General features: G+C 37.3%; 1 protein-coding gene across 6 annotated transcripts in view; it reads right to left on the bottom strand.

Moving 5' to 3' along the window:
• Window positions 1-15,392, bottom strand: part of RapGAP1 (Rap GTPase activating protein 1) — a 365,817-nt gene that overhangs the window by 107,264 nt on the left and 243,161 nt on the right. The window lies entirely within an intron of this gene.

Raw genomic sequence — 15,392 nt, 5'->3', positions numbered from 1 at the left:
TTAAAATACTTAGAAACTATGCTCCGCTATGTTGACTTTTCTTACCGTAGTTAATTATTCACACTGCATAGGTACGGTTCTTATTATTACGTCGTAAGTATTACAGTACAAACAAAACAAGACGACACCACATAACTGTATTTTCCTATGTTATAAACTCTGAGCGAGATATAAAAGTAGGTACTTATACATATTTGATAATGACAAAGTCATCTTATTCCAATTTTCAACAGCTAGTCAATCCCGTGACCGCCACTACGCTTATTATTATAGTGCACAGAGATGGTGACAAGTATTAAGACCAACGAGTTCGTTACGACATCAAAAGAGACCCCGTCGCTTATCAAGAAAGTTTCAATGTTATCATTTCTACATTATGTAATGAACCTTTCGTCATATTTAATTAAAACTAAAACATTGTCCGACCATTTTGGCTTTCTGTTCGCAAGTTTAGATCCTACATGACAGGCCGAATTTTTAATGGCCACCTTGTGGCCTGCAACATTTTAATAACTAAGGGGCATTTGTTTTTGTTCGTATTAGTAAATAGTGTTCTTGGTGTTAATTATTGGTGCATAAAACCAAGAGCGTTACGGGTCACGCGCAATGTGGGGGTTCGACATCAATTTGCTGCAAATATTCTAGGTTAAGTTTTGGTACTTAGATCACAATCTTCGAATAAACTTTAAAGTGTAATAAAAATGAAAAAAGAATTATTTTTAACAGTCGCTGAACTAATGTTGTTGAGTTTGACGAGTACGATCTACGTTTTAATTATTTGCCCGTGTTACAGGCCACACACGTATCATCATCATCATCATCATCATGTCAGCCGAAAGACGTCCACTGTTGGACATAGGCCTCCCCCAAGGCTCTCCACTCAGACCGGTCTTGTGCTTTCCGCATCCACCGCGATCCCGCACACACACACGTATATTCATTTGAAATAACAAACTAGTTAGGTACCTTTTCTAACATTGCGAATTCACAAAAACTCAACACGACATTGTTGCAGCGAAGGAAATGGACGTCTCGCGTCGAAACTTTGCAAATATGGTGCAGTGCGCACCGCAGGACAATTGGGGCGTGGTGCATCGTGGGAACATCCGGCAGCACAACCACCAAACCATGTCGGCTGCAGTTCTCACAGGGCACAACAGGTGTCCTTGAACGCAGCTGCTTCCGAAGCCAAGACAAAGTGAAATTATATGGGAGACACAGAAGAGGCTGCTTTTCCCATCAAATACAACACAATTTATCCTGGATATTTCAGCTAGTGATTAAGTCGAACTGCATAACTTTGTAAAAAAAAATCAATAATTATTTGCCGAGGTTGGTAAAAGTTTTAGTACTTACATGGTTAAGGGTATATGAATCCGCGGACTATATATTTTGTTTGTTACTTCATCACTTTCTAACCATTGAACCGATTTAGAGAAATTCGGTATACAGATTGGAAGAGCGGGGTCTCCTGACACAGTTGCCTTACGGTATCTACTAGGAGGTCTCAACACTAACAGTTATATCAATAAAGCAATATATGTTACAGATAGTTTCGAGTCTCGGAGAAGGACCTAGGATAGTTTTATCCCGAAAAATTGCATGTTCCCGCGGGATAGCGATAAAATAATTCTACGCGGACGGAGTCGTGGGTGACGGCTATTTTAAGGTGGAGCTTGTACGGACATAGCGTACGGAACGGATGGCAAAGAATACATAGAACCTAAGGATGTTGGAATACGCTTGAGGAAGGATGCGGTTTGGGTTACGGAAGGAGGTGCATAGTAGAGGTAATTAATATTATATGAAGAAGCCTCTTGTGGATATAAATTTTGGAGATGGCGTGGTTAAAAATAAGAAATTTATTTATTTCACCAACACATGTAAATATGCATGCAATGCCTAATGCGATAATGCACTGACAATAAAACATATAGATAGGTAATTCAGCCCTCAATTAAATAAATAATAAATAACATATAAAGATAGTAACACGATATGTTTTTCACGCATCTATTTTAAAATTAGATAGTGTTTTTTTGAGTTGAATAAACATAGAAATAATATTTTAAAACCAACCAATCCGAGTTGTTTATTCGAGCCTCATATAGTAAATGATTGTTCTATTTTACACAAAATTCATTTAAAGTGCACATTTTAATGCGTTTACAATAAACGTACGCTCAAAATTTTAACGTGAAAGTCTTAATTTATACGACCCAAATGACGTGTACTAATTATCAAACTGCACCGCAGTTGAGCGGCCTCAAACAAAATGCATCCGCAAATTGCAATACCGTGTCATCTGGGTTTAAAATGTAAACAGCGGGACGCCAGCCCAAACTAAAATAATGGGGGTCCATGTTAATATCACATTACAATGGGGGAACGTAAAAAAGGTCTTTTGTCGGTAAACATGAGTCGCTCTCGTGTGGGAGGTCGCAAATGTTCCCGCTGACCTCTCAAAATGCAAAGGGACGGCGATGGTTTTATCGCGATCTGCTTTCTGACGTTTCAAATTATGACTTTATCTTTGCGGTACTGTAAAGTACCTAATTAACGCGATTTAGAATAACGCATTGTGAAAAATACTCCGGACCACAGAGCTCTCGGATGAAAGCCTAATTATGGACCGTTTAAATTGCGTTTAAAGCACTCTCTTGGCATATTTTTGTTTTTCTTAGCACGTTTGGCCAATGGAGTACTAAGATTTTATAAAAAAAATGTTACGGGTGCTCTAGCCGGGGTTTTAACTTCTCTTTTAGCCTACCGTGCTGAGCGTGCTAAATTCTATTGCAAGTTAAAGATAGATGGATAAATAGAAACTTTATTCGCAACAGCATACAAAGCTCAAAGTACAATAGAAAATTCACAATAATTATTATAATATAATATTAAATTAAAACATGCACAGAGCCATGCGACGATGTCGAGAGGGGGCTGGCGCTGGCTCAACATATAGGTACTTCAGTAACCTGCAGTGCTGATATTCTGTCAGAAACCTTGGGTGTTTGCTGAACAAGGCAATCAGTCAGTGCCTTTGACTCATTTCAAATAAAGTACCGCTAAAAAGAGAATTATTCTTGGAACTCTAATACCAATAAGAAATATAAAAATAAACATAATTTTCATATCGTCCCACGACGACCCACTCAAAAAACATGATCGCTTGTACACGCCAACGGTAGTGTGTTGTGCCATAAGCCATAATATCGAAAAAATTACGTGTTATTTGTTTCTTGGTGGTCACTTATTACACCTCTGCTTTCCCTAAATGTCGAGCGAGCCATTTATTTTGTGTACTGAAATATTTGCCGGCTATTATGTTTTATAAATCATGTCTTAAACGTAAACAATATAATAAATGGGACTTTGACTGATAAAGCAGGTCATTGTCCTGAGATAACAATTTTGATTGAGATAATCGAATGCGCATTCTTCTTATCGAATGGATCGTAAATTAGTTTAATACTTCATATTACTAGCTGTTTTTTTTATTCGACTGGATGGCAAACGGGTAAGTGGGTATCCTGATGGTAAGAGATCACCACCGCCCATAAACATCTGCAAACCTGGTGTTGCAGATGCGTTGCCAACCTAGAGGCCTAAGATGGGATACCTCAAGTGCCAGTAATTTCAGCTTTATTGAGTAATAAACATGTTCACAAACTTTCCTACTTATTTGTAGATATTATTCTTTGTTTTGATTAAGTCTTTTCTGTAAGTTTTTAAGATGAAATGTCTTCCAGCTGTCTGTTGCAAATGAGGGTAAGTCCAGCCACCTGCATTAATATCTGCCACAGCGGAGCGTGCAAAAATATCTGACACGTCCTACCGGCCCTAGAAATGGAGTCGTATCAGATATTTATTATGCACACTTTGTTGTGTCAGATATGGTGCTGGTGACTGTAGGTACCAAAAGCCGCAACCAACGAAAAAGATGATCCATTACCACATAACCACTCCACCTGGAGCATACGACTAAGAAGAAGTGACCACTAATGTCATGTTGGCATCCCATATATCTGCCAAAGAAATCATATCAAAATGGATTAAATAATAATAAAAAATCATGGGACACTTTGACACCAATTGACCTAGTCCCAATGGATAGGTACTAGGCAACGGATAAACATACTTATATCGATAAATACATACTAAATACATTTTAAACATCCAAGACCTGAGAACAAACATTCGTATTATTCATATAAATATCTTGACGACTTGGTTAATATCGCGGGATCGCGGTGGATGCGGAAAGCACAAGACCGGTCTGAGTGGAGAGCCTTGGGGAGACCTATGTCCAGCAGTGGACGTCCTTCGGCTGACATGATGATATAAATATCTGCCCCGCGAGGATCGAAGCGGGATATCAAGCTTCTAGTCAGGTTCTCTACGACGGCCATCCGGTCGTCAAAAAAATTATGAAATAAATCCACCCTGGTACGTTATAGTTTAGCGACTGTATACTAACTGCAAGGTGTTATATCTGAAACATATCTAACTCGCGCTTCTCTTGCTGGCTTGCCTTACGAAAACATTTACTCCACACCACTGTCAATCCATACTAATATTATAAATGCGAAAGTGTGTTTGTGTATTTGTCCGTTTTTCACCGTAACGGAGCGACGGATCGACGTGATTTTTGCATAGAGATAGTTTATGGGCCCGAGAGTGACATAAGCTACTTTTAATCCCGGAAAAATGCACAGTTCCCGAGGGAACAGCGCACGATAACCGAATACCACGGGGCGGAGCCGGGGCAAAAGCTAGTATCTAGTATAAAATATTATCAGATCAATAATTCAGACGGTTAACATCCAATCAAACGAGAACAAATCTCATTCCGTCCGGCCATGCCAACAGAAAACATCGGCAATGCCATTAGCAGTCCTAACGGAATCAATAAATATGGTCCGTATGTATTTTGACCTAATAAATGGACTCTTATCGAATCTCATATGAGATAACAACTTTGTGACCTTTTCCCTTTCATCTTTTCGTTTCGTAAGCGAAGGTGAAACTTAGCCAAGTATAAGCCTTCGCATTCTTAACAAAAATATAAGGGTGAAGACCAAAAGGTTGCACGCCTGTTAAAGCTGCGTTAGCTGGTATACCTAGTGTCATCCGTGAAGACGCGTGATTTTGTCAAAAATTAGACATTAATGGTATTGTAATAAGAATCATGGCACGCGTCATCGTGAATGACTCTACCTATATTTTAACAACTAGCTTTTGCCGCGACTTCGTCCGACGTGTGGAATAGTAACTTTGGGAAGTATTTAATGTATTTAGGATACTTATTCTGCCATAATAGCACATAGAAACTTCTACGGTTTACTGAAAAATAACCATTTCAATACATTGCTATGAATATAAATTTTTTTTTGTTCTTCCATCCATCCATGTTCTTTAGTAAAAACATAATTATTTGCGGGTAGCCACATTTTAGCAAAACGACGTGTATTCTACCCTGCTAACACAAAAGGACTCATTCTTCATAGTGAAATCTTGACACCTTACGTCCTTTATTGTAAGTTAGGAGGGTAGGATTATAATTAAGACGGCATTTTAGCTAACACAGAGTTCCGGATAAATATACTTATAGTAAATTTGTTTGGAAATTCCGTAAGAACTTTCATCCCCATATTTCAAGTAAATAGGTTGTAATTTAAAGCGCCCCAGAACAAATGTTTTTTAGGGTTCCGTTCCTCAAGAGGAAAAAATTGAACCCTTATAGGATCACTTTGCTGTCCGTCCGTCCGCTTGTCTGTCAGACCCTTTATCTCGTAAACGCGCGGGGTAGATAATCCTAAACTCAGGTCAATAGTCCCGATTAGCTGTGAAAAAAAAAACTTCTAAGTCAATGCAATCAAAAGCTACAGTCACTGATGCATTAAACTGGCTACAGTCATTAAAAAGTTGTTTTCATACAAATCGCCTTAACAGAAAAAGTTATAGCGCACTGCTGGCTGTCCTAGAAACTTGGAATTTGCATAAAGTAGCTCTTGTTATAGCACAATAAATAAGAAAAATCTGAAAATCATAATTTTTTTCATGATGACCTCACATTGCGTACATTTTTTTCTTTGGCTTAATAGGCTCTGCTAACACTGCATCATCCCCTCTGCTAGCATCCCCCCCGCAGGTAAAGTTTTTCAAATGAGACATTTTTTATAAACCAATTTTTTTTGTCATTCATCATCATCGATCATCGTCACCACAATAACCATCATCATCATCAATTATTCATACTCAGCACCACTATCATCACCATACCATCAATCGAGCTCCAGTCCCGCTTCCGCTCAGCAGCGTCCGCTACGTTCTGCTTCACTGCTCCGCTCCGCTACCTCCTCTCCAAGCCTCCGCTCCGCCAGCCTTCGCCCGCCAGCCTCAGCTCCGCTCTCACTTGACTGCCTCCGCTGCAGCCGCATTGTCTCAGCTCCATCCCTTGCCTCCGCTCCACTCCGTTGCCACGCTGCCTCCGCTCCGATGCCTTCCGCTCCGTTGTCTCTACTCGATCACTGCCTCCGCTGTAGCCCGCATTGTCTCCGCTCCATCCGTTGCCTCCGCTCCACTCCGTTGCCACCTGCCTCCGCCCCGATCCGATTCCGAACAAATATCTATGTATTCTCTTATCACGTGCCCAAATGCAAGTTTCATAAAAGAACCACCGATTTATCTTCAACAATGACGATCTTCCATATAAACTTTCATTTCATCCCCTTATTCACCCCCTCTCAGGATGAATTATAAAAACGCGGCGAACAAATATCTATTTATCTCTTATCACGTGCCGAAATAGCAAGTTTAATAAAGATTCATCGATTTATTCTTCGATAATGAAGACCTTCCATAAAACTTTCATCCCCTCAACAGGTCGAAATTTCAAAAAAAGCTCAACAAATATCGACATTTCTTATTAAAATGCCTAAATGCCAAGTTTCATGTTTTATTATCGACAGCGATGAACTTCCACCATATTTACTTTCATCCCCTATTTCGACCCTAAAAACCTCTTCGCGATTAAAGGTAGCCTATGTTCTTTCCCAAGGTCTATTCTATCTCTGTACCAAATTTCATCCAAATCGGTTCAGCTTTAGGCGTGAAAAGCGACAGACAGACAGACAGACAGACAGAGTTACTTTCGCATTTATATATTAGTATGGATTATGGATAGTATGGAAGTTATGGATTAAATGCCTAAATGCCAAGTTTCATGGTTTTATCTTCGAACAGCGACGAACTTTCACCATATAAACTTTCATCCCCCTATTTCAACCCCTTAAAAGCCTCTTTTTCGCGATAAAAGATAGCCTATGTTCTTTCCCAAGTTCTATTCTGTCTCTGTACCAAATTTCATCCAAATCGTTCAGCGGTTTTGGCGTTGAAAAGCGGCGTAAACAGACAGACAGACAGACAGGACAGAAGAGTTACTTTCGCATTTATAAATTATAGTTATGGATTATAACTATTAATTTTTTCATTGTGACACGAAAATTATCCATACATAAATGTTATAATTTTTTCGTGTCCACAATGGAGATAGTTAATGGTAATTTTAACTAAATACTGCTAACGCAAGAGTTCCGTATGGTTCACTAAGCAAACCAAAACATTTTTAACAAATGATTTTCGTTTACAAATGTTTCAGGATCTTTCAAAAAATAATCTAACCAATTGGGTTTTACACAATTGTCTTGAAATAAATCCTGACCAGTTTCATAATTAGGCAAGGGAACTTTACAGGATCCAACTAGGGTTCTACGTCTTTCTGTCTAGGCAAGATATACTGAACCCAGGTTGGTCCCCTGACATGTGTCACGCCTTGGCAAAACGTGACTGATTGGGCACGGCGCAGCGCGGGATGCAATTCTGCATACTCAGGGATCACGTAGCACGTGTACGAAAAGCGATCGCCGTCAAATCAATAGAGAAGGGGGATGTTTCTTTACTTACAGTATGTCTAGCGAAATATATTTCTGTTTCTCATTAAATTGGAATAACTATACGTAAAAAATGTGTACTATATCTTCTTGCGTTGTCATTATTACAAACTACAAATGAAGGTCTATTCAATAAACTAAAGTGCTGAAATTAACTATCAAAATGTCACCTTAACAGTCATAAAGTAACTTAGCATTGTATAAATTAAATAAAACTTGTTGAAAGACCAATGGGATTGTAAGTGGATGGGAATCTTAGTGAATAATCATAGAGTAAAGCTAAATCTAGCCTTCAGTTTCACAAACGAAAAGATTTTCTTTTATAAAAAATAAAAACAATCATTTAAATAATTCTGAAAAACAGGTTCCATATGTTCTTAGTTATTAGTTAGTGTCAAAAATTAGGTTACATATTAAAGGCCGGCAACAAACAGTAGCACTTCTCGAATTGCTGGTGGCAGGTGGTGATTATTCCATCAGATGACCTGCCATGCTCTTTGCCTCCCCTCATAATATAATAAAAACACTTTTCAGACAGAGATTGGATTCGACCAATCATAAGCCGGCCAGGCCGCCAGTGTCCGACAATCCCTGGACCAGATTACGGTAAACGTAAAGGGAAGAGAATTTCTGACGGAAACTTATGAAATATCACGAACTTTGTGCCCGGGCTCAAATATGCATTTTGTGGCTTGTCATTCACTTTGTTGCTAACATTTTTATCTGGGCAAGGAAAGAGTAGCGTTATTGAACTGTCTTGCAAGATTGTTGCCGTTAAAATTTTGATACTGTGTAATTAAACTACACCTAACATTGTTTTAATAATATTTAGTCCCAAATTAATGCCTTTATGATTCACTTTACTTTAAGATAACATACCAGAATGAGACCTACGTCTTCAGCGTCATCTACACTTAGGTACCATCAGGTGAGATAAAGGTCCACCGCTGGTCAGTTACAGTTATCTAATATCTAATATACAAAAAAAAACTGTTTTAAAATTCTCCGTCCAAAAAGTGGTTGAGTGAGATAGCAGATTGCCAAATCTATTTGGTCTTATTTTTGTCACTACCTCATATTGGTGTACTCGTGCAAAGCCTAGGCGGGTTAGTAAATTAAAATAACAATTATTTTTTGTTTTTATCCCCACAAAATCATCCTGTTTCATCAACTCCACGTACAACATGCCAATTAGGACGTGAACATTTAATAACAAAATTAAATGCATAACTGACATTCAAAACTACTGTACTACACGGTACAAAGGCCATTAAAATTTAAAATTTACGAGGCCGAAGGTTATCGCACATCTCTAGCGGGTGATTACGTGAGCGATGATCATTTATGCAAGTTCGTCGCCTCATTTGGCGGTTGTTTAAAGCGCTGCAGTTCAGATGCAGAGGGTTAGGTGTGAAGTTCAAAGTTAGTTAGGGTATTTTATAGTCAGTCAGTCAATACATCAACTTAAATGGCTTTGTCTAAAGATTGTTGAAAAAAAGCCATGGTTTCTAAAGCTAAGATTCTTTCGTTGATTGATGTGGGAAATTATATTTGAAATTTTACCACGAGCTTTTCAATGAAGGAAACAATGAAACTTGCGATTTGTGGAAAATGTGTGAGATAGGTTAAAATTATGGATGAATTCGACGAACGGGTAGTCCAGTGGTTAGAAAACCTGACTAGGTACGAAGCAGCAGATATTATGCATGAAACACATGAATGTTTAGTCTCGAATCGTGGGCGGTTAATATGTGTTTAAGTATGTATGTATGTAGGTAGGTATCTATTAAGGTATATATATCTAATAAGGTTTAAGTATATATGAACACAAGCTTTGCTTACTTTCGTACTAGGTCAATTGGTGTCACTTGCCCCGTGATATATATGTATAGTTATGAGATAAATTGCTCACTATTGATAAAACTTAAGGCTCAAGATAAACAAATCTGTGATCATTGCACTAACATTTTTAAATCACGAAAGTTTGAACCAACAAAAAAAAACTCGAACATTCCTAACCAACTTTAATTCATTTTTTATTTGGCACACGTCGGCCGCAAACTAGTCAGCTCAACTTTTTTAAATCTGATAAGTGGCAATTGCTGCCAAGAAATAATTCACTGACAAAATTACGATTTATGACCACTGTACGTGCGATTACTGTTGTAGTAATTTACAATAATCGTGAGTTTGTCAGAACTTTTACACGGTTCGCTGGTATTATGAACAGAAGAAATACGTTACAACATTTAACTGTGGAATTCCAGAATTTTTACTTAGTTTATATATAAGAATTTGATTCGTGATGTTGTAAAGTAGTAGTACCTACTAGAATGGAGCTTAAACCAAATTTGGTCATCGATTGAAGTTTTTAACGACCAAACGAAAGTTATGTGGTAGATTTTTTTTGACATTCATAAGTGCTTGTTATAGCCTAAATTGAATAAAGATATTTTGACTTTGACTTTTGTATGTTTCATGTTACAGGGTGTTTTCTCTAGGTGTTTGTCAAAGCGATCGACAGCGATGATAATATGAGGAGCAGAAGTCGTATTGTCTAACGTCCGGGCACTCGCGATCGCATTCGCATTCACCGTCTTTCTGCCTTAATCCTACTCCACGTGTCAGAAAGAAGTGAAAAGGATTATAATGTGTAAACAATAAGGCCTTTGGATGCTTATCCAGAATGACGCGCTCAAATCGTTACAACGCGTCACTACTTTAAAAAAAACTCGTACCTCAAAATAGATAATTTTTCTTAGTGAATTTTATGAACATTATGTCAAGGTTCAATTTTGTTGCCATATTGATTTTAGATACGAGATTTTTTCAAAGTAGTGACGAATGATTTCCGTGGAGTATCATCTTTTGTACGTCCTCTATCTACGAATCGTGATTCAATTACTTATTCCTATTAAGGACTCCAAAACGGTCACCCGATTTAATTAAACGCGTCATTACACGACCATAAAAGAGTTGGCAAATCGAAAATCACGATCTATACCCGATATTCGCTAAACCCATCGACTTGATAGTCGATGGCTAAACCTTACGACAAAGATAATGAGGCTCAAATTCAATAGTTGTAGTGTATTTTTATTATAGGTGTGTCGGTATCGTTACTAGAGTTGTAAACCGGGCTCTTATTGACCTAACCTCCATTTCTGAAGGCCGTATCTCTTTATGCGACCACAAAGATCCGATAGCGAACGCAACCTTGATAGACGTAGTCGTAAAGACGAAAGCTTATTTTGGTTTAAATAAGATACTGACCTTGGGTGAATGCTGTTAGTACGTCCCGAAAGAACAACTTCTTTGGTTTGTGGTGCTACGAGTATGTGATAAAAAGGATTGTGTGTTCTCATTTAAAAGCTTAGTTATCATCATCATCATATATCAGCCATAGGACGTCCACTGTGGGACGTAGAACTTTTGATTTGCTTCGGTTGGAAGCGGCTTGTATCCACCTAGAACCTACTGAAAAGCTTAATAAAGTTTAGAAAAATAAAGATGTTAAACATGTTAGACATTTTTCATTGGGCTAGTGTTTCGAACATCAGTAATTACCATGCATGCTTCGAGAACTAGCCCTTGGTCTATAAAAAATAGAAAGCAAAAATCATTAGAACTAAATAGTAGCCAAAACGACCGGATAGCTTAGTGGTAAGGTACCTAAGTGCCTCTGGCTGAGAAGTAAAAGGTCCCGGTATTGATTCCCGCTAGGGGTTGGCGCTTGTATGATAAACAGATAATATGTATTTATATGCTACATAAAATTTTACATAAATATTCCTTGCCTAGTACAAAAGTGTAGGTTTTGTAATAGGTGTTTGTAAGATACATATAATTAGGTACCCTAAATACCTTTTTTATTGCTTGCTCGAATCGGAATTATACCTACATAAGAAACATACTTAACAATAACGATTTTGCAATAATTGTAATACAAGGCGAACAATATTACAATATTGACAATATTCGCATAAAGTACCTTCCAATTTAATACATAATTTTCGAGCGAAATAGGTATAAACAAAATGGTCAGGTCATTTATAAATAAAAGTAAAGTTAGCGGCAAAATTGCATCAGCCTTGAGTAGTTAAGGCTAAGTCAATTGAAATGACCTTGCAATAATAATTTAAATTATTTTTCACAGTATATTTTTAACCCCCGACGCAAAAAGAGGGGTTTTATAAGTTTGATCGCTATGTGTGTCTGTCTGTGGCACCTTAGCTAGGAACTATGGCCCAAGGCCTCTTGTTCTGAGAGGAGGCCTGTGCCCAGCAGTGGGACGTATATAGTCCGGCATGATGATGGGATGATGAATCACTAAAAACGTTAAATTTTTCCGGCAAATAGCAAGTATGTACTTATTCCAAATTTAAATTTATTACACGAACTTTCTCACGAGAAATTATATTTTTATTGAGGTATTGGTAGTTATTCACGATGACGCGTGCCGTGGTGCTTATTACAATGTCATTAATGTCTAATTTGTCAAAATCACGCGTCTTCGTGGATTGCCACTAGGTTTGGGTATATACACGATTACACAATATATAGCGCACCTAACACAACGAGACTGATACAATCCGAATTTTTCTCATATTTCAAAAATAATCTTTGTGAAAAAGGAAAAACAGGTTTAGTTTTGAAATGAGAATAATTCGAATTGAGTCAGTCTCATTCTGAAGGTGTCATAAATTATTTATACCTATAGAATATAAGTATATAACAAACGAATACCTACGGAAAAAAATGGAATAACTATAACTAAACTTAAAACTTTCTGTCTGTAGTAAGTATATGAGACTATAAGTAAAAAAAAACAAATTTCAAGTTCTCGATCACTAGAAGTGAAATGAGACTTGCAAGTTTTTACCATAGTAAACATTGTATAAAATTAAACAAAAGCATGTAAAAGTAAAACAAAAACAATGCAGTCATTAGCCTAACAATAACGTAAGTACGAAAAGTTTTCGACAAAATGAAATTCGGCTTAAATTTTTTGTGATACTGCACGTAATACGAAGATTATTAAAATATTAATAATTGTTTTAAACGATAATGTGGGACAATAAGGTCGAAGCATCTTTGCTTTTCCTTTCGATACTAAAATCAGGGTCGATAATGCAATAACACTTCGCAATACTCCCATTATAGTATTATTCTTCTACTAGCGTTTCAACTTGATGAAGAAATGAGAAACAACGACACTGCATCGTTCCCCCCACGCAAAAAAAGGGGTGTTATAAGTTGACCGCTGTGTGTCTGTGTGATGTTTGTGGCATCGTAGCTTTTAAACGGTGGAAGCGGACGATTTAAATGTAGTTTTTTAATTTGAAAGCATGTTCGGTCTCCGGGTGAAAAGCCTTTTAATGGATACACCTCTGTATTTTGTAAGTGAGTTTTCGGAAATAATCTTTTCTTGACATTAATTGAATATTTGTAAATATGTTTTAAGTAAATTTATTTTGTTATGACGATCCCTATTTGAGATACTATTTATTTATAGTTTTAGTTTTACTTTTCATTAACATAATTAATAATTTGATTTCTTGTCAACTCCCCCTTGAGGACGAATTTAATTTATTTTGACATTGTATTTTATTGTTTGTTTTTTTATTTTGCTTATTTTTACAAATTTTGACGATCTCAGCATAAATTCTTATATAATCAGACTTAATGTATTTATATAATGTAATTGTTATGTTGAGTGAATAAATAAACTAAACTAACTAAACTGTTTTCTAGCGATGGTTATTAGACATGTTTTATCAAAATCAGTTCAACCGTTTTTGAGATATTAAACTTTGAAGTGACAAAATCGGGAGTTTTCCAACTTTTTGTTGGTTAGGTTATTTAAAAACTTTCCGCTCGTTGTGGCTCATTTCTTTAATGCAGATACGATAGGATAGTGGTAGCCGTAAAAAGCCGTTGAAATGCTGGTCTTACAATCTACAAATCGAAGCTGAAAATAATTCAAAAATATACAAATTTAATTAACCTTTTTACAACCACAAAGTACAAATAAAGTTGTTGACTAGTTCTAAAGATTACCCGTATTTCAATCCGTATTTATGTAAATTCAGCGCAATTTTTGACCACTTTTGAGCAGCGTTTTCGAGTTATCCGAGTCATACGAGTGTGATCCAGAAATCGGTCCCCTATCATTTAAAAAAAACAACAGACCTACACTTGCGACTGCAAAACTTGAAAAACATCATAGCGAAACATCACTTCGTTGCTTATTTATGAGTTTTAAGAGTTTTTTTTAGCCCATGATGTCCCATCGCAAACGGTAAGTACGGAACCCTAAAAAGGAATTTCGGGCAGGTACGGTTGCGCACCACCCGTGACATTTCTTCGCTTCGCTCCGCTTGCCACCCTCCGTCCGCTCGCCTTCACTTGTCTTGCGCTTTGTTTGCCCGGGTGTTAACGAACTTCGTGTTTGGTGACCCTTAAAATTGTTTGAATCGCAAGATTCTAGTTTCCTTTCACTTGTATGTTGGGGGTAGATGGATAAGATAAGTAGGCCTGAAGAAATAAATATATTAAATATGCTTGCTTATGGCCACTAACTTAGATAACTTTAATTATCTAAGGCCACTAATGATGGGAATATTAGGTATGCGTATATATATAGGGGTCGGCATTGCAACCTTTTGAGTCGGATGGGTCAAAAATTATAATTTACAAAGTTTTTAAAGAGCCACATTTTTTTTCTTGTCAACAACAATAAACATACCTACTGAGTGGCAAAACATCTGACCCTCAAATGTATGCAGAATCGGTAATTTTGTACGAAGGGTGGGCCAAATTTTGTGCTGCTGAGTATAGTACTTGCATTGATAAAATTTGGAGCGACGCACTGTGGGCTGAAAATCGGCTTTAGTTGTTATGGTTCTGTATATTTGAGTATTTTAATATAGGTAATAAAACTAACTTAAAGATTTGCTTTGACATGAAACTACGTGAGACTCACTCATATTAAATATAATGACCCGGATAACTCACGTCTTAATCGAGTTTAGCTCGACATGTTTCGAACGCAGCGCGCAAACGCGGGTAGTTGTGTCGGTGTCAGTTTCGTCGGGTAGTCGCGCGAGCAAGCGGCGGCGCGCAGTGCGCTGTTGCAGCAGCCGCTGAGTCGCGTTGCTCCGAAGACGAAGGGCTACGGATTAGCCCGAAACATGTCGAGCTAAACTCGATTAAGACGTGAGTTATCCGGGTCATTATATTTATAAACTAACTTACTGAAAAATTTGATTGAAAATAACCCATCTTGTATTGGAAAGGCGAATCATACATATTACTGTCTTTTATCTTTAAAGTAAGACGTCTGGGACGGAAAAAATAAATTAAAAATTTCGTCGATTAAAAAAAAACCCGCTATGACTGAAATATGTAGTATGTCAACAAATCAGGAATAATTAGTAA

The sequence above is a fragment of the Choristoneura fumiferana genome, chromosome 23 (assembly GCF_025370935.1).
Source record: "Choristoneura fumiferana chromosome 23, NRCan_CFum_1, whole genome shotgun sequence".
NCBI lineage: Eukaryota > Metazoa > Arthropoda > Insecta > Lepidoptera > Tortricidae > Choristoneura > Choristoneura fumiferana.
The sequence above is the reverse complement of the archived record's forward strand: the minus strand, read 5'-3'. Positions and strand labels throughout refer to the sequence as shown.